A 19,880-nucleotide genomic window follows, 5' to 3' on the forward strand; every position below is an offset into this window, starting at 1 on the left:
GATCTCTGTAATCATTCATCTGCCTTAAGTTAGATTAAAAAGAGCTAAAAGTTAGAAACTGGTTGAGAGTCGTTCCTTTAGGAGTCTTTAGATAGAGTGGTGACTATTTCCGGGGTCCAAGGACCGGTGGAGCTCCAAGGCGTCTGACCGCCAACAGGGTGCGGTAGCTTTGGACACCATCTAAAAAATACACAGGGAGATCACTCTTACAACTAGGGTTTCTAACAGTCCCAATGGTTAATAAAACCACAAACTAAAGGTTGTTAAAAACAGTTAAAAATTTATAGAAATGAATCATCCTTTCACTAAAATAGTAAACACCCACTTTTGGTGTAAATTATCTTAGTCTTTTAAATACAAACACAGAACAACTTTTCCGTGGGTCATGAATAATTAATCAGGCCAAAAATGGTCCATAAATGACACTGTTCACAAAAAATCTTAGCATAGTCTGAATTGGATTTTCAGACTATTTTGCAAAGAAATTAGCTGAAATCTGTTAGCAGGTGCACATTTTAATCTATTTTAATATCAACTGATGCCCCATAAAAATATTTGTCATTACCTTAGCTTTGATCAGTATTGCTAGTGGTGAAAGCTGAAGAGACTTTCACAAAAAAAAGACCTGTTGCAAAACATGCTAATGGAAATGCATTTCTAAACTTTTGAATGTTCCACTGAGTGCCGTTTAAGCCACACTGCTGAATTGGAACTAACTTAATTTCACCAAAAATCAGCCACGGCCACATGAAAGATTTCTGACACAGGAGTAAATAATTAAACAATAATTAAAATAATTGCCCAAGAGAAAATGAGGTCTCTCTCCTGCAGATGCAGTTTTCTTCCGTGGAAAACAATAGACAATGCAGTCAACCAAAAATGGCCTTTATGCACACTTACTGCAAAAGACTCTTTTGCTAAAAAAAAAAAAAGCAAGCTGAAGCCTGTTTAAAGTTTCCAGCAGAAGATTTGAACTTGCTGAACTTGTTTGGGTATCATTACACACATTATGTTTGCAGGAACAATGGTTCTCCATGGTATCCCAAAAACACCATGCCAAACGTGAAGTAAGCAGGTGGGAACACCATGGTGTGGGCTTTCATACAGCATTTGAAACTGCCAGACTATATAACTAAAGAAAAGGTACAGTAAATGGAGACATTTACCAGAACATTCTTGATGAGAACCTGAAGATGAATTGATGTGGATTTTCAAGCAACAAAGTAGTTCCCAACACACAACCTCTTAAATGGTTTCAGACAAAGAAACTAAAACTGTTATAATCAGTCAGTCACCTGATTTGTACCCAATTGAAAACCCATGGAAGTAACAGTTTTTACCTTTAACTTTATTTGTGTCCGGATGTGTTGTGTTGGAGCAGGACATGAAGGAAAGGAAGGTAAGGAAAACGTCCAGTTCTTGGCATGAGGAAAACAGGACATTTAATTATGAAGAGCATAACAGAAGAAAAACAGCAGTGAACAATTGATACCTAGGAGCCTAAATAATGAGGAATAAAGAGTGACATTGAAATCAGGTGAATCTTTTTAGAGGTATACAGAGCAGATAAACTAAGAGAAGGAGACTATTTAACACAGAGAGCTGAGTTAAATACAACAGATCTACCCACCTAAAGGTAAAAACACCTAACAAGTCCACTTTACAGTCTAAGCCAAAATGTACAGTTTGGAAAACAAGAAATGAGTAAGAAACTCAACATAAAATAATGAATTTATATAGCAAGACCTTAACAGTATTAAACAACCCAGAATAGATTGGAATACAAACAAAAATGAAAACACTTGCAAATAAACCTATGTGGTTTATTCACATTTGCTAATACTGTACAAATAGCTTTGTATTGGAAAATATCCATATTTACATTTAGATATTGGGATCATAACAAAACCAATAATTCCTGAATCAAAGCATCTATTCAGTTTGCTACTTTAATCAGAAGTGAGTAAAGGATGTGTGCAACAAAGGGAAAGAAGCTCCAAAGGTTTATTCCCATTTTACAACAGTAAACCAATTTTGTTGCTGCACATTTTAAGATTATAACCACTTGTGGGGTCTTTAACTGTGCAGTCAAAATTATCTTAACAGAAAATGAGCCCAGATTTATGCTATTTACATCTGATCACTCTTGTATACCTATAAGTAACACTAAAACACATTTTACTGACCATGTTCTGAGTGGTAGACTTACAAATTAAGCCTATGTGTCAGTTTAAACACTGTCTCCTACTATGCTGTGCTGAACTGACTGTCCTGATGTGGTGTTTGACATTATGAGTGCAGATAACTTGTTTGACTTCATCTCAAGTATAATTCTGTCTGCTTCCAGAGCATCTGTTTCTGAGAAATGTCTTATTTTTCTTTTATAGCTTGACAGATAAAGACTCACTCTGAAAATGTATTTCAAACCAAAGTAAAGTAAAAATGCATGTACATGCATGGCCTCCACTCTTCACATTTATTTGGAAAAATCTATGAAATATATTTCTTTCCTCAATTTACTAAGAAACATTTTTGTCTTTCTGCAGGCCAAAGGCATTTAAAAACTGTATTTTGATATTTAAAATGGAACAAACAGTGTTAAGTTTGACATACAGAATATAATAAATGACAAAACTGTGATATTGTGATTAAGGGGAATCAATGGCAAAAACGAGAGAGAGAGAGAGGCCATTACCAAGATCTTACAAGGATATTTCCACACTCGGCCAATTAGACAATTAGAGCTGATTTTCTTTCTCTGCGTATCCCCTTTTCCTCTCCTCTATCACAGGCTCAGGACAGAAATCTTGGACTTGAGCTTGAGAAAATATAATGTAGTGGGTCAGCTGTAGGCCCAGCAGAGAACAGAAGCACAAAACATAAGGACTAAGAGTAGGATAAGCCTATGTGTCAGTGTACCGCAGGACTTAGTTACGCTCTAAACCCGAGTCAATGCTGCCGATTCTGGAGAATAATTATACCTGGATGCATTTGGTTTACAGAATGCATTTACAACTGGTGTTTTTTGGATTGTCCACTTACAAGTACTAAAATTATTTTGCAATTTGCCTATATATTTTTAGGCAGCAAAGGAGGAAGTAGTAAAACCAATATAGGGGTCAGAGTGAAGGATAGACTCACTTTAACTTTAGTATAGAGACAAGAGGTCCATGGTTATTATGTTTTAGTGTGGAAGGAGGCTGACATAAAGGCACAAACTCTTCTGTCAGATTAAACTGGAAAGTTATTAATTACTTTGGTTTCATTAGACAGATGTTGATACTAAAGGACAAAGTCAGGCTTGCTTTTTTTCTATAACTAAGGCAGTTTAGGAACCCCGTGGTCATTATCAATTACCATATTTTAAATACTGAACCTGTTAATGAGAAGCAGCAGAATTAACAAAAATAAGTAAACAGTTGACTAAATATTTTTTCATGACATTGTCTTCTTGTGGGCTACAGGTGACGCAGTTGATAGCACTTTTGCCTTGCAGCAAGAAGGTCCTGGGTTCAAATCCTTGCCTGGGGGTCTTTCTGCATGGAGTTTGAATGTTCTCCCCATGCCTGCGTGAGTTCTGTCCGGGTAGTCCGACTTCTTCCCACAGTCCAAAAACATGATTGTTAATATTAATTGCTCTCTCTAAATTGCCTTTAAGTGTGTGTGGATGCTTTTTTCCCTGTGTGTCTCTGTGTTGCCCTGTGATGAACTGACGACCTGTCCCGTGTGTATCCTCGTTCTCATCCAGTGATTGCTTAAGATAGGCACCAGCTCCCCCCCAACTCTGCAAGGACAAGCGAGTATAGACCCTGGATGGACTGTCTCCTTGTTCTGCGCCACACCTAATGTTTTACTTCTTACATCATTACATTTATCTGAAAGCAACAGTTTCCACTTGCCTTAAAATAACCTTTTTAGCAGAAGAAGGTTACTGACATTTATTTTCTGATTGATATATAAATTACATTGGAAACTGTATTTTTGATCTATGTGGATTTGCGATGATATTTTAACTGTTTTCTAATTTTTGCTTTAGCAATAAGTTGTCAGACAAAAAACAATCAGGAGAAAAATATCACTATTACTTACCAATGGATGCACAAGCCATCATAATATAATAATATATTTTTCAACATTGGTAACAGGAGGCGTTTTAAGCACTGGTATGTCATATCTGTACATGCTAGTGATAATGCTTAAATCATTTTAACTCAGAAATCTGCCTTGAGTGGCTGGTAGGCCTAGAAAACTGCTATGCAGGTACGCCTTATTTACCATTTCTAAGTCTGTGTAATTAGATCATTACAATTTATTCTATTAAAGTCAGTGATACAGATGGATGCTGTGAATTATATATAAATATATCAGGTCTTTTCAAGAGCTGTGACATCACTTTTGACTCAAACAATATCCATTCATTTTAATTTAGTTAGTTTTGTTCCATCATAGTTTTAGTTTATCACAGTCTTTCTGTATTTTATATTATTTTAAATGTGCTTTATTACTGAATCTGGCTGTTTGATTTGTTGTAAAACTGGTTTAACTGAATATATTTTCACATAACCAGATTGTACTGTATTTAAACTGGATATGAATTGGATCTAGCAAGGTGGCAGTTGATGGCATTTGTGATAAACTGGCACCAGGTGCACGAATAAAATGATTTAAAATTAATTTAGAAAGGTCATGCAGGTCTGCAAGTGTAATGAGTTACAGACTTGTCACATAGTAGATGCATAGGTTGTAAAAGTGCAGCTTGTGTCTCTATGCTGTCGACTTGTCCAGGTTGTAACCAGCCTCTGGCCTAATGACTGCTGAATATAGGCACAAGTCCCTTAATAAATAATGCAAATTGATTAAATATGCAATTTTAATATAAACTTCCAGGAAAAAGTATGAGCCAGGATAATGACGCTAACCGGATGCAGGGGACTTTTGGGCCAGTTCAGTTCAACATCCTGACTGTGCACTAGTTGGTGGACAACACTTTAAGGTAAGTGCTTTCAGAACTTTTTAACAAAACGAGACCTCCAGCAAAACCAGATACAGGGTGGGAAAGGTTTATTAATTCACTACACCGTTTCTTGCTTTCACCATATAAAATGATAATCTTCGAAAGAGTATATTAAAAACTGTTCAGTTAATCCGTTACGCTGACAGTTTAATATGACAATGAATGTTTTCTGAGTTTTGCATGACCAACTCTTATCAGCGTGTGACTGGCAGTATGTCAGCCTAATCTTATCAAACCTTAAACTTAAGCATTTGTTGAGCCGTGGTGGTTGCTGGATTGGAGGACAGGGGGTAAATGTAATAGCTGCTCAAATCACTTCACACTACAGCCACATTCACCCAGTCATACTCACTAAAATGCACACATTCATGTTTGGGGGGCACAGTGTGGTTTCCTGTTTCCTGCCACTGAGCCTGTACTGGTTGGGCGGGGACTGGGGGTGTGGTTATGGCCTGGGGGTCTTTGACAGCACCATGGAGGGCTAGCCGGGGGCTGCCCGCCTTGGTAGAGTGTTGTCTGTGTGGGTGCTCGGGCCACGTACCAGAGTGGCAGGCACCCGTCTAGTGACATATGGTTCCCAGAGGTGTGTTGGGCTGGTTGACGGCCGCGGTGGCTGTGTTGGGCTCTGATGGATGTCTTACCCTCTAGACCTCTTGGGGACTGGCCCCTCAAGGTGAAATAAATTGTGCCCTTCCTACCTTGGTCCATTCAGGTTCTGAGTGCTGTGGTGAGCTGGTACCTGCTTGACATTTTGGGGTCCCCAGGGTGTTGTGATTATGATTATATTATTTAACATTTAAGAGTGATATTTTAATGGGAGTGTTGGGCTGTAGGAAGTTAAGTGTGCGAACCATATACAGAGGTCTTAGTCCTCGACGTGGCTTTCCCAGGTTCGAGTCCCGGACATGGTGACATTTGTCGCATGTCTTCCCCTCTATCTTCATTCCCATTTCCTGTCTATCTACTGTCAAATAATAAGGAAAAATAAAGGCCACTAGTGCTGCAAAAAAAATCTGTTAAGAAAATAGGTATATTATAATATTTTATTAAATAATAACTCAGTCTGTTAAGTGTTGTCCGGTCCATACAAGCCCAGGCAATGGTATTAAGACAATAGTGAAAGGGGTGAGCCAAGCTCTGACATTACTGAACAGCAAAACTCTTGGAATGTGGAATAAATTCACATAATTTCTTAAAATACAAGAATTTATTAACAAAAATAGGTCCACTCAAAGTCAAACATATTTCAATCAACAAACTCTTTTCTATGCTAAAACAACCCAACTAAACTACCAAGCAGAATGAAAGAATAAGGAAGGGCGATGGGCTATGTACAATATAAACAAGTGAATCAAAGATGGTTGAAAACCATGACCAAAAGAGTGATGCAACATTACCATGCAATGTTTATGTTTGAGAACCAAGGATTATCTAGAAGAATCTGGAAATTAAGTTAAGTTAATCTTGGAACCAACTTGGGCAATAATTGGTATACCTTTAAACAACCATTCACAATACAAAATCAGATAAAACATTATTTTAATAAAACATTTTAAAGAATGATTTGGTAAATAAAATCAACCTTCTGGATCACCAATTCCCAACGGTGTTTAATTAGCTGACTTTATTTATTAAAATAATATTTAAAGAACTATTAATATTAAAATATTCAAGGAAATATTATTTTGAATAGGAACCAAAGCTTTCTGTCTTAATGGTGTTTAATTAGTCATCACGTTTAGTAAAGTAGTATTTAAGGAAATATTATTTCCTAGATTGGAAACTAACAACCTTTCTGGGTAAATGATCTTCAGCTGACTCATAAAGTAGCCAAGCACTTGTTCTTAGCTGTTAGCTGTTGGATCTAACAAAAGAACGTGTAGCTTATCATCAGAATCAAACACATACCTTTAAAATACCACTAATAAAAGTGTTGAAATGCAGAAGCGTGGACGGCGCGTTATGGCCGATCTTCTGTGTTTAAAATCACCCTTTAAATAAAGTTTGTCTAAACTATTAAAACACAACACAGAACACATCATTAGCTGAGCAGCTAGTCTGCTAGCACTTAGCTAAGTTTTCTCAACACAAGCAGAAGACAAAATGTCAAGAAACGAACATTATTTAGGCTATGTTCACACTGCAGGTCATAATGCTTAAATCCGATTTTTTCAAAAGATTTTTCAGAAAGATTTTTTTGTGTTGTCGTTCACATTACTTTGAAAATGTTGTGGCTCCAAAATGACCCGCATGCACATAAGAACAATACAAGCGTTGTCACCGCAGCACAACAGTAAACACGGAGAAATAGGTGTTATGGTTTAAGTGCACAACAGAAGCCATTTATTGTCAGCAGGTGCTGGGTGGCAAACATGCGAATAAAAAGAGAGTGAAACTCTTGATTGTTCCGTTTTGGTGAGCCAGGGAAGTTAACAACTTTACAGAGACTGACTTTATTCAGAACTTTAACATGTCAAGGACAACTTAATTATAAGTGTCAGCGCCCCTCCTCTCAACTCCACAGGCTGAAGACTTGATGTAATCCATTGTGTTGGGCCACAGCAGGGGCAGATCATCACGTGCTCGGTAACCTCGATAGCATTTTAAAGTCCTCTGTTTGAACGGTTGTATACAAATTTTACAATACAAACTATGTCCCACATCCAGACGGTTCCTATGAGCCTTTCAATTAGGCTTGAATAAAGTTTTATCTCTGTTTATTAACAAGCTCTAACGTCTTGCTGACTCTCAACTGTGCAGTACTATTGTAGCCACCCGTCTGTTTTGCTAACTACTACTGTTTCCTGCTGGGTGGCGCAAAATTGTGACAAATGTGACGGAAAGTGACGTCAAAGTCACATCTAATGCGCCTTGGTCGTTCCTACTGGAGTCACATTCCAAAAGATCACTTACAAGTCGGATTCAAGACCACATATGAATGTGGTTCAAATGTGACTTGAAAAAGTCAGATATGGGCCAGAAATGAGCATTCACAATTGTTCTAAAAGGTCTGACCTGGTCACTTGACTCCCAAAAAGACAGATTTGGGCCACATTTGCCTGCGGTATGAACGGGGCCTTAAATATTTTCATTCTGAACTAATCTTCTCTGCCCTGAACTGCGCTAAAGAAGGGGTTCCAAAGGGTGCTGGTTTTGGGAAGCGAAGTTGTCCATCCTGGTCATCCACATGTGGAGTGAACTGTACAACAGAGGCAGGTTGCAGCTCCCTCAGTGGCCACGGTGCAACAGGATAGCTCTCACTACCTGTACATGCATGCAGGAAGGCGTACGATACTGCGGTCTCATTGTAATCTTCTCCAGGCTGTGGGGGAAAATCTGCTTTAAATTGGGCTACTTCAGAATCAGAATCAGAATCAGATCAGAATCAGAAAAGCTTTATTGCCAAGTACGTTTTTGGACATACAAGGAATTTGTTTTGGCGTAGTCGGTGCAATACAATACAAATTAAACAGTACAAACATATCTACAATATAATATAAATATAAGTGCACAGTTTTAAGTGAGTGAGAGTAAATATAGAGCAGTATAAGATGCAAGAGCAATACAACAGTGCAGGTGATCATTGTGCAAGTAAAGCAGTGCAAGTAAGCAGGAGTCCAAGCTGAGCGTTAATGTAACGCATAGAGTTACAGGTTACAGGTGTCCTGTCAGCAAAAAAAGGGGGGGTGTGGGGGAAAGGGACAGTGTCAGTGTGGTTTCCGGGCTTTGTTAACCAGGCTGGTGGCAGATGGGAAAAAACTGTTCTTGTGGCGTGAGGTTTTGGTCCGGATGGACCGCAGCCTCCTGCCAGAGGGGAGAGTCTCAAAGAGTCTGTGACCGGGGTGGGAGGGATCAGCCAGAATCTTCCCTGCCCGCTACTTCTGGAGGCATCAGAAGAAAAGTCAAGCCACGCTTGTCTTGTTACTCCATTTTTATGAATTAATACTGGATACTCAAACAGCAATTCATTACTTAACTTTTTTCATTCGATTGGTGTGATCGTAGTCACTTTCGGATTCAAGTTGAAGAGTTATGTCTGCTCGCCGGCAAGGAGACATTTGCACGTTGTGTCCCTCCGTCCTGTTCTCCTGCTGGAAATCCGTGTGGTAGAGGCCACCCTGTTGGAACACAATGTTTATGTTCGGACTGTGACGTCACGGGGAATCCATGTTCATCTATAATGTAATCCATGGCTGGGGTCCCAACATGGGGGTCTCCCCTGCTTAGTGCCGGGCAGTCTTGCTGACTGGGGTTGGTGCGAGCTCTGAGCCACCAGGGGGACCAGTCTCTGGCCTTAACCTGTGAAGCTGGGGGTGGTGGTGTGACTGTGGTGTTGTGGCTGGCATGGGGGAGCTCAATGCCCTGCATCTTGCTCTGTGCCTCTTTGGCCTGGGGACTGCTGCTCCTGTGCCTTGCTGGCAATCTACTTCTTTGCTGGGCGTATGGTTGCTCTTGGACTGCTGCGGCCTTCCGGGGTCAGGTCTACCTCCTCTTTGCTGCTCTTACATGCTGCGGATTGCAGCCCTTCCACCGTTCTCGCCACACTTACAAATGTAAACTTCCAGGTAAAATACTCACACACACCCACTGAACATGAATACACTTTTTTGTACACATATGCCCACCCACCCACCCACACACTCATGCACCAACACACAAATAATCAAAATGGTTGATGGTCATTCACACACAGGTTACTATACTATCTATGTGGCCTGCCTACTTTGATGCTGGACTGAATCTGGAATTAATAGAGTTAATCAATGAGAATATTGTCTTATTCTTTTTGTAGGGCAAAGCTGCCCTGTTACATGTAGGCAGCCATTTGCTCTACATGGTATGCCTAAAATGCCACAAAAGGACACAAAACATTGTATAAAAAAAAATTATTAGGGAACTCATGCACAATGTGTAAGTGTCCCTTAAAATGAAGAAAAACTGCAATGTTTGCAGATCACTGCAGAGCATGGGATTACTAAATTGATGTTTAGAATTTCAGAAATTGAGTGAAAATTGTTTGCTATACTAAGAATATTTTGTAGCCTACTACAACTAAATAAAGCCTTCATTGATGCTTAAAAACAACCTCATTGTACCACCTGAAATTGGTTTGGTACCAGTTATACGTCCACTAACATGCCCTTGAAGAATTTGACTGTTTGAAATATAATACTGCCAAAGGACTGATGTTTATTGAGATTAATTAAAAGTCACCCTGACAGATTTTGTACCTACTTTGTAAGCATGAACCTTGTTTTCCCTTCCATCTTCCCTTCAGCGCCCCGCCATGCTCAGTGATAAATAATAGAAATCAACCGCCGCCTGAGGCAGAGAAGCTGCTGAGAACACAGCCGCTTCCCAAAACTCAAGGTTTCACATCAAAGGACTAGTTGTGCACTGCTATGCAACAGGCAAAATAATGACCATGCAGCATGAATGTGTGCACAGGTGGGTGAATGATTACCTAAGAGATGTACATGGGAGAAGTAGAAAGACCATATAGCAGTAACAAAATAGTAGGTATTCCTGTGGCACTTATACAGTCATGACTGATTACTTTGTGTTGTTGAAGTCAGTGTAATCATATTTTGCTTACATAAGAAACAGGGGGATAATTTAATTTATAGGCATGACAATAATTTACGCACTCAGAGAAGGAGTTTATGTCTGTGCGTGTGTGTGTGTGTGTGTGTGTGTGTGTGTGTGTGTGTGTGGGTGTGTGTGTGTGCGTATGTGTGTGTGTGTGTGTGTGTGTGTGTGTGTGTGGGTGTGTGTGTGTGCGTGTGTGTGTGTGTGTGTGTGTGCGTGTCTGTGTGTGTGTGTGTGTGTGTGTGTGTGTGTGTGTGTGTGTGTGTGTGCGTGTGTGTGTGTGTGTGTGTGTGTGTGTGTGTGTGTGTGTGCATGTGTGTGTGGGCATGTGTGTGAGCTATGTTACAATGGCTGAGAAGGAATTATTTAACCTAAGGTGTGTAGACTTAATTTAAATATAAATTATATATATATATATATATATATATACTTATTTAGTAGGTAAAAAGTGCTGAAATAGATTTGTACAGTAGACTGAGATTAAAAACACTATTTTCTTAACTCTACAAAACAGACAAAAATAATAAGCTACAATAACTGCAACTTTCTAGTCTTTTATGTGAGTTTTGTGACAGCTCTCATCTGACATTTCATGGTTTTTTTTTCATCTTTTCATCAGACTCTTACCCCACACCCTTCTGTCAATATTTCAATGGTGTAGAAATATACATATTATTTTTTTTGCTAGAAAGCATAATGATGGTTGGTCCATTTTCCCAGACTCTTATTCTTTTGTTTTCCAAAATTTGAATTTTCAGTTCATAAAAACTCTGGACCTTTTTTGCTGACTGTAATTATTCTCTGCCACAACCTAAGTGTTGTGGTGTAGAGTTTCCTCCTCCTCAAGCAAATATGTGTTTCTTTCTTTCCAAGTAAGATGTTAGCTTTTGAGTAATGTGGCTCATTTTTTTGGATTTACGTTTGAGAAATTTTTCCAATCTCACTTATAAATCTTAAAATGTAAACTATTTCTATGGGTTTGTATATATAACAGATTTACAACAGTGTGTCTAATTAACAAGAATTTATCTTCAATGAGATTTATATAGAAAAATCCAAATTCTTGAGGGTTTGACATGGGCAGAAACTTGTGCCATCAGAAATGGAATATGAATTTACATAACTTGAAATTAAATTTGAATGGAATTTTGGTACTGAAATTGAACTATAGAACTTGATATAACAAAATATATTTTTAGTGCAGTTTCAAAACATTACATTCAATTTAAATTTAGTAAAATTAATTTTCATATCAAGAGCTTTGCTTATCGGCTCAGCTCTCTCTTCACCACAACGGACCGGCCCCCGTTACTGTGGCAGCCGCACCGATCCGTCTGTCGATCTCCCGCTCCATTTTTCCCTCGCTCGTGAACAAGACCCCGAGATACTTGAACTCCTCCACTTGAGGCAGGAACTCCCCTCCAACCTGAAGAGGACAAGCCACCCTTTTCCGGTCGAGAACCATGGCCTCTGATTTGGAGGAGCTGATCCTCATCCCAGCCGCTTCACACTCGGCTGCGAACCGCCACAGCGTATGCTGTAGGTCTTGGCTAGAGGGGGCCAGCAGGACCACGTCATCTGCAAAAAGAAGAGACAAAATCCACTGGTCCCCAAACCAGACCCCCTCCGGCCCTTGGCTGCACCTAGAAATCCTGTCCATAAAAGTTATGAACAGGACCGGTGACAAAGGGCAGCCCTGCCGGAGCCCAACATGCACCGGGAACAGGTCCGACTTAGTGCCGGCAATGTGAACCAAACTCCTGCTCTGCTCGTACAGAGACCGGATGGCCCCTAATAAATGGCGCCCAATTCCATACTCCTGGAGCACCCCCCACAGGGCATCACGAGGGACACAGTCGAATGCTTTCTCCAGGTCCACAAAACACATGTGGACCGGTTGGGCAAACTCCCATGAACCCTCGAGTACCCAGTAGAAGGTATAGAGCTGGTCCAGTGTTCCACGGCCGGGACGAAAACCACACTGCTCCTCCTGAAGCCAAGGTTCGACTATCGGCCGGACTCTCCTCTCCAATACCCTGGCGTAGGCCTTACCAGGGAGGCTGAGGAGTGTGATCCCCCTGTAGTTGGAACACACCCTCCAGTCACCCTTCTTATGAAGGGGGACCACCACCCCAGTCTGCCAGTCCAGAAGCACTGTCCCCGACTGCCACGCAATGTTGAAGAGGCGTGTCAACCATGACAGCCCTACAACATCCAGAGACTTGAGGTACTCAGGGCGGATCTCATCCACCCCTGAAGCCTTGCCACCGCGGAGCTTTTTAACCACCTCGGTGACTTCAGCCTGGGTGAAAGAGTCCAACCCCAAGTCCCCAGCCTCTGCTTCCACCAGGGAATGTGTGACAGCAGGATTGAGGAGATCCTCGAAGTACTCCTTCCACTGCCCGATAATGTCCTCAGTCGAGGTCAGCAGCCTCCCACCCCCACTATAAACAGTGTTGGCGAAGCACTGCTTCCCCCTCCTGAGGAGCCAGACGGTTTGCCAGAATTGCTTCGAGGCCAACCGGTAGTCCTTCTCCATGAACTCACCGAATTCCTCCCAGGCCCGAGTTTTTGCCACCGCCCGGGCTCTCTGCTCAGTCTGCTGCCCCCGCGGCCCGGTCCCGCATAAAGCAGAAGACGACGAGTACCAGTACGAATAATTTTCATATCAATGCATTTCATTTCAAATTGTACAAAAACAGATCCAGTCAGGGCAATTGAAATTTCATTTTCTGATGGCACAGGTTTCTTACCATAGTTTAACCATTAAAAAAAAAAAAGAAATGAATAATTTATTATTTATTATTTATTAAAAGGTGTCTGGAGCATATTTATTAAAAACAAATCTGATTACATCCACAGACTTTCACAAAAGATTATACAAGACAATTAAAAACCTATCAGGGAATATATAATAAAATGGTGAGCAACAAAGAATAAGAATTTCAAAGCTTTACCTAAAATTAACTGATGTTTTGTGATTTTCTTTTTCCTTGTAATTATTGCTCAATAATTTGCCATAATTGTTAGGTCACATGTTTGCTGCCTTGCCAAAGTACAAGTTACATCTTTGTGGAAACAGAGAAGGATGAGATAAAAAATACATTAGCTTATGATCTAATGGGAGTTTCCCAGTTGTGAACAGTTTTCCCTGAAACCTGCAGTGGCTTAGAGCAGACTTTCAGGTGAATCTCGAAGGAAAGCAAGAAAAAAAGCTAGCAAACTGATCAATCATCTACATGGATAACAAATATAAAGCAAATTTACATGTATTTAAATGAAGGAATCAGCTTTGATAACCCCCATAATCTCCATGTGTTATTCTGTCTTGTACTTTTATTTTAAACCTATTTTGTATCATTTATCCAAATGACAGGTAAATCAGAAGAATGATTATAAATTAGCTTACCTATACATGTTAAGGTTCATGCCATTCATCCATGTGGATTATTGTGCAAAACAAAAATGGATGCTTAAGTGATTTTTTTGCTGTTATTTTAAATGCAGATTAATTATGTGCCACAAGAACAGTTATTGGCAGGTTTAAAGGCTCACAGTGACACAAACCAAAATGGAAAACTAAACTAACAGGGGAGTTAAAGTTTAAGTACAGTTGATCCAAATTTGCATAAAAAGATTTTTATTCATTCTGTTTCAGAAGAGATACTTCAACTATTTCTATGAACACATTCCACTGAACAATGATAATAAATCACAGCAGCTGTATTTTAGTTGAATGGATGAAAGAAGGGCTCAAATCTATGATAGAGACTTCTCTGACAAACATCATTTAAAATGAGTGGGTTAAAAAGGTTTTACTTAAAGAATCCCTGTTACTGTTTCTACCTGTTAGTGTGTAAAGCTCCAAAAATCTGAATGTTGTAAAAAAGCTTGATAGTTTTTATGATTTATTTCTTGTAATTGTGATGATTATGGCTTAGAGAAAACCTAAAATTCTATGTCTCAGAAAATTAGAATATTATGAAAAGGTTAAAAACTGTATTCATAGAAGATTGAGTGGAAAGGAAATGTGTGATAGAAAAAAGTGCATCAACAATAAGCATAACCACATATTTGAGAGGATTGTTAAGCAAAATCAAGAATTCAGGGTAACTTCACAAGGAGTGGACAGATGCTGGAGTAAGTCCATCTAGAGCCAGCAAGCACAGACAAATCCTATCCTGAACCAGAGACCAAGACAGAGCTGCCTTACCTGGGCCAAGGAGAAGAACTGGACTGTTGTTCAGTGGTCCAAAGTCCTCTTTTCGTTGCATTTCATTTGGAAATCAAGGTCCCAGAGTCTCGGACGTGTGGAGAGGCACAGAGTCCATGTTGATTGAAGTTCAGAGTGAAGCCTCTGCAGTCAGTGATGATTTGGGGTGCCATGTCATCTGTTGGTTCTGGTCCACAGTGTTTTCTGTAAGTAAAGAAATCAAAAAATTATAAAGATTCAAGAGTTATACTACCTTAGAGATTTAAGATTTTAGTGATGATCAATGATTTATGAGTAAGAAAAGATAAGGCTGTTTGTTAAAAAATAAGTCACTGAGATCCCAAATCATTTCTACATCCTCACAGGAAATGTTTACTTAATCAATCAGCGTGATTTGGCAGGGCTCGGTTTGTTTTGAATTAATAAACAAGGAGCTCTGCAAAAATCCTCCCTGGGATAAGATGTAATTAATGATGGTATTTTGTCTTAAATCAACAGGGAGGCATGTTAAGCATTTCTGTTTCTGAGGAAAATGTCACCATGGCTCTAACTTTGTCTTCCAATTATATAAAGTTACTATTTTTGTTCTTCATTTTTTACTTGTGTGAAATATTTTCTGGTTTGGTTTTGTTGTTTTTTTATCCAATTTATTAAACAGGGACAGTCAAAATTTTCAAACCTGAGGACTAAATGTTATTATTAATAGTAAGGGCTAGAATTATATTTACAAAGTAACTCAGCAGCTTTTCTTGTAATAGCTATTAATATAATATAACACATCTAATGTGTTAATATTCGAGCTAATATTGTTTATTATATTGTATATGCCAAATCTGGTATGTTTATGTTAATTATAGGAAAGCTTAAAACACATTGGGCTAACCTGCATGTTTCTGATTTATTTTGCATAGATCTTATCTTCACTAAGTCTGCTGCTTTTATTTTCATCTTCTTTCTCTGTTGTGGGCCAGAAGGCTGTTTGAATAATCATGTTTGCTTATATATGATGTGAAATCTCTGTGAAAAACTCCCCTTAAAGAATAAAACAAGAAAGATGTTGGAAAGAGATTATTTTCTTTGCTCACAGCTTAATGGTCCAATGGCTTTTTGCAGATGAGATATGATCTGAATTACAGGAACCTTGTTTATATCTTGCTGACACGCCCTTCAGCAAGGAAACACCTTAGCTATTCATTCTGTTCAAATACTGATTTTACAAACTCCTGCCTAGACTGTCTCACTAAGACTGTTTGGTTTACACTGTGGGTGTCATTATTTATATCCAATTAAATGTGCCATTATTGAATTAGTCAGTGATGCACTATTAGAGGGTAATAGAGTTAAAATCATGATTTCAGCTATAGTCTAACTTCTCCTTGTGACACCAGCAGCCTTTAGATTGTCCTAAAGACCCAAACACCTTGATTCTTATTAATATAGTCATGTTCTACAGGTTCCTTGGTGAAAAATAATGGCTGATGCCAATTGATGGAGATAAGAAACGTGCTTCCATCCAATCCTTCCCAGGGAGTATAACTGAATTACAATGGAAATACTGCCATCTAGAGGACAGACTTGTTTTCGACAGCCTATGTGTATTCTTTTTATTTTTTTCTTGCAGCCATTTTGTTCTGGATAAAATACTGCCAAGAGGCAACCCAAATCTTGGCTTTTTGTCGCAATTAACCGGCTTCAGGGTGACCGTAAATCTCCTTTTAAAAAAAATATATGTATGACATTTCTTGCAGTTTTATTGTTTTTGTAATACCATTCAATACAAGGACACAGTGTGTCTGTGGGCTCTATAACAGAAAAGAATATATAAACCATAAGTTAAATTACACATAGCAAATAAGTGCAATGATGTCAAGTGCATAATTCTAACAAAAGTTCTGCTTTAGATTTTGTGGTATTGTTTGCATGATTACTGCATTCAAAAAGTCTCTGAAGAGTGTGTGAAGAGTCTAGGACAATGTTCAGAGCCCTGTTCCTGCAATAACTCTGAAACAAAAGAACATAAATGTTGGGACACTTCAATAACTTTCTCAGCCCTCCTAACAATTGTTTGCAGGACCACGCTGAGATGCACGCTGCGTCAACACAGTCTCAACCACAACTCTGTGGAATGTTCCAGGTTCAGACGGTGCTGTCTCTGCTGAAAGTATTTCACAATGCCAATGGTGTTCTTTGACCAAGTCAGATCATCAGAGATCTCGACTAGAGGGATATTAAGGCTGTCAACACATAAGAATCATCTCCATCATTTTGTCCTCATTGAGAACCAGATTCTTGTCTCTGCACTAGCCCTTTAGCTGTTCACTTCCTCCCTCTAGATTGATTTGTTTCCATGAATAAGTTGAAACACTATAGTATCACCCACATATGAGGATTTCCTCCTGTGTGGGTGCACAGTTGTGTGTTAGTAGTGGGAGCAGCAAGGGATGAAGTACACAACCTTGAAGGAACCAGGTCATCATTGTGATTATAATAACAGTCCTTTGTAAAATTGTAACTGTAACCACAATGGCAATGTCTGATTATTAATGTTGGCTGTATGGTGGCCCTGTTGCCTTGCACCAAGAAGGTCCTGGGTTTGAATCCTGACCTGGGGTCTTTCTGCATGGAGTTTCTATGTTCTCGCTCTACATTCATGAGTTTTCTCCAGGTATTCTTCCTTACTCCTGCAGTCGACAAACATTAGTGTGTGTGTGTGTGTGTGTGTGTGTGCATGGTTGTACCCTGCCTCTTGCTAAATGACCACTGAAAATAGACAGCTCCACGCCACCCTTCACTGAAAAAGCAGGTATTGATGATGGATGGAAGATTATTAATTCATGTCATTCCTTCTGGTGATATGATAATATTTTTTTCCTTTTAATAATCAAACATAAAAAATAACCTCCAAGAATCAGTCTGAGATGAAAGTCAAGTTGAGCATTTTGTGCAATATGAAGGCGTTGGCAAATGCTACCTACTATATATGTCTTTATGTCTTAGTCAGAACAATAGTAATAATCTCTTGGGCAGGATTTAGAGATTATATAGAGAATCTTCAACTTTTCTTTCAGTTCTCCTTTACATTTTATGTTGTTTTAAAAAAAATTCTCAACTACCTACAGCTTTCTTTTGTACTGATTTATTAAGATACACTATTTTCTCGTTATTTACAAAGTAATGTGTGGGTCAGAGATGCCAGATATGTGGAGGGTTGTTTTGTAGGACCAACGTGCAAACAGGAGTGTGTGAGCAGCATGGTGAGTAGAAGTAACAAATAAAGTGGTAACTTCTATCAATAACAAACAGGACACAGGACATGGGCAGAATGAGTGGCATAGAGCAGGCTAGGTGTAACAAACAGGATCACAGAGACAATGGACATGAAGCAAGTAGTAAACAGGAGGCTCCAGTGGTGAGCAATGAAAACCAGACAGTATAAATATAGAGACAGCGTGGAGAAATGAGCATTGAACATGAAGAGCTCATAAGGTGAAATGTGGAGCAGCTGCTGGCAGGGAGAATGCAGAGCAACAGAAGGAACGAGGCTAAGTAACACAGATGAGTTGGAACACAGAGAAGTGCATGAAAGGGACACATTTCTAAACACGTAATTCAAACAAAAACCTAATCTACCATAAATGAACTGAAAAAACTGCATTTAGAGAACATAAGCAGGGAAACAAACAAGAAACTCAAACACAGGTGAATCATGACAAGATGTGAATTAAAAGAACAGGAGATGCGCCATTTTCTGAACCTAAACTGTAAATGATTCTGCTAAATGATTCAGATTTCATGGATGGCAAATGAAATGCTTTAAAAATAGCATTATTAGCAGTCATCGCATCCTGCCAAGCTGCTACAGACAGACAGTCAAATGTGACCCTGGTGATAAAATCCCTGTTGCATAGCAACACATCTCCATCTGCAGTTAAGCTTTCCTCCTCCACAGAAGCAACTGGCTTTTTTTTTTTTTTTTTTGCTTCCTATGCAGTTTAATGTAATTAAAAATGTCAACAATTACACATGATTAAAGCATGGACCTGTAATTTTCTTTTTTTTTGTGTGTGGTTAGCCAACAAAACATGCTATCTATTGTCTGGTCCTCTCTTTACCATGAAAATCAAAGCAGTATAATTGGCTGTCAATAGTCCTATAAAACGAAAATATTTTGACTTTACTGTTTATAAAGTATTCTTGCAACTGTGACTTTGAACTACAGATTATTGACTGTATGTGTTTTATTTATACCACTACTGCATCCAGCAAACAAACTAAACATGAAAATAGAATACATGTGTGCTCTGAGAGCATACTAAGAAACATTAGCTGCAATTTTAAGGTTTTAGTTAATAATAAGAAGACCCATTAGCACAATTAGGAAGAGACTATTAGCGGAACGAGGAGGATTTTTTTCAGGTCTCAAGATAATTAGACAAATCTGTTAAGAGACTTAAAAGCTTTAATTAAATTGGAGGACTGAAGTTGCTGTGTCAGCCTGTCATACATTCACATACAGTAAAAGAGCTCACACCTGAGGATGAGGTGTAAAAACAGAATCCTGAAGATTTTTAGCTAATTGCTTGTAGTTTAACCAAAGTTAATTAACTTAGTTAAGTAGGCCTTTCATCACGATATATACATACACGACTGGGCCCCAAAACGTCTGTCTGTCTGTCTGTCTGTCTGTCTGTCTGTCTGTCTGTCTGTATGTCTGTCTGTCTGTCTGTCTGTCTGTCTGTCTGTCTGTCTGTGCATTCATACATCAACTGATAGGGCTGGCTGCCTGGTTGCTGATCGAGGTCTAACAATGTGACAATGTCGCCCTCAAGTGAGATTTGAAGAGAATTACTCAAATTTACTATAAATTATGCATTTGCAATTTAATATAAAGCTTACGGCATTGGTTTTGATTGGCTTGTTTTCTCAAACCCAAGATATTGGTTTTGTGATTATGAATCAGTGTTTAAACCTTAATAATAAATAATCTATTGTTTTATTTCGTTATTAAAATGTATTTAGCATTTATTTCATTGTATTTAATGGTAAAAGCATGTGGATTTAATG

At 38.9% G+C, this 19,880-nt stretch overlaps 1 long non-coding RNA gene across 1 annotated transcript in view; it reads right to left on the reverse strand.

Moving 5' to 3' along the window:
- The window catches only part of LOC124860761, a 23,503-nt gene continuing 3,623 nt past the window's right edge, over positions 1-19,880 (reverse strand). Inside the window, exons 2-3 of the long non-coding RNA XR_007036431.1 lie at positions 14,817-15,020; positions 1-180 (exon numbers count right to left, since the gene is read on the reverse strand). This is a non-coding gene — a long non-coding RNA (uncharacterized LOC124860761). The remainder of the gene's footprint in view (positions 181-14,816; positions 15,021-19,880) is intronic.

Source organism: Girardinichthys multiradiatus, chromosome 23, assembly GCF_021462225.1.
Source record: "Girardinichthys multiradiatus isolate DD_20200921_A chromosome 23, DD_fGirMul_XY1, whole genome shotgun sequence".
Taxonomy (NCBI): Eukaryota; Metazoa; Chordata; class Actinopteri; order Cyprinodontiformes; family Goodeidae; genus Girardinichthys; species Girardinichthys multiradiatus.